At 42.3% G+C, this 1190-nt stretch overlaps 1 non-coding gene across 1 annotated transcript; it reads right to left on the bottom strand.

Moving 5' to 3' along the window:
• Window positions 1–838: 838 nt before the first annotated feature.
• On the bottom strand, window positions 839–965 carry LOC115507976. The gene has a single exon (XR_003966886.1). It is a non-coding gene; the product is annotated as a small nucleolar RNA SNORA77 (small nucleolar RNA).
• Between the last annotated feature and the right edge of the window lie 225 nt (window positions 966–1190).

The raw sequence follows: 1190 nt of genomic DNA, 5'->3' as shown, positions 1-1190 counted from the left end.
ACTCTTTATTCTGTGTGTGTGGGCAGGGGTAGTGGATATGAATCTTGTTTTAGTTTAAGAAGGAATCCCTAGGGGTGTCTGGGTGGCTCAGGCAGTTAAGCATCTGACTTTAGCTCAGGTCATGATCTCGCAGTTTGTGAATTGGAGCCCCGAGTCGGGCTCTGTGCTAACAGCTCAGAGCCTGGAGCCTGTTTCAGATTCTGTGTCTCCCTCTCTCTCTCTCTGCCCCTCCCCTGCTCATGCTCTGTCTCTCCTGGTCTCTCAAAAATAAATGTTAAAAAAAATTTTTTTTAAAGGAGTCCTTAAACACAGTAAAATTATGAGTATGGACTCAGAGAAAAGTGACTCTTTTGTCCTCATGAGTATTCTTACACCTAAAACTCTTTTGGACGTGAAGTTTAGCGATGTATGGATATCTCTGCTACTAATACTAAGTAAACCTTGCTCCCTCTCTTCCTCTTCCTCATTAATTGGCTATGCATTTTTTAACAGCCCTCTAACAGACAGCCCTCTAATATACATGAGTGCTAGCCAATTAAATTCTCTTTCAGAAAGAGAAATACATATAACCACCTATACCATAAATGCCATGAAGGCAAGGTCACCATTGTTTCAACAACACCCAGAGCAGGGCATGACACACAGTAGCAGCTCAATAAATATTAGATTTTTAACAAATGAATTATTTAACAAATGGACAAACCAACTGACTAATGAATGAAATCATATGCTCTGGACTTGGTGTTGGTCGGGGCAAAGCAACATCTCTCTCAAAATGTAAACTTCCACATGTCCTGGCACCCAACAGAAATCCACACTGATTTATTTTTCTTCTTCTCCCTGTGTCCCCAGATGGCTGCATCACCCTTGAACAGGTAGGTGAAGGTGGTTATAGCACGTGGGGATGTTTCTGGGGCAGAGAAAGCACTCACCTGGGGCTGCAGCCGCACGCAGAGTGAGTCTGTGCACACTGATTTTTTTTCCCGCATACATTTCCTTGTTTAGTTTTGATCACAGACCAAGTAGACTGTTAGCAGTGCTGGAAACACCTTCAGCGACAGCAGTTTGTATAATTGAATGGCTGGAGAACTTTACTGAGTAGGTTTTCTAAGTAAGAACGCTTCAAAGATAGACCCTAACATGAGTGCAGAATTGAAGCTCATGAAACCTGAATGTGTATAGAGAAAATT

Source organism: Lynx canadensis, chromosome X (assembly GCF_007474595.2).
Source record: "Lynx canadensis isolate LIC74 chromosome X, mLynCan4.pri.v2, whole genome shotgun sequence".
In the NCBI taxonomy this organism is placed as follows: domain Eukaryota; kingdom Metazoa; phylum Chordata; class Mammalia; order Carnivora; family Felidae; genus Lynx; species Lynx canadensis.
This window is presented reverse-complemented; position numbering and strand designations above follow the sequence as displayed.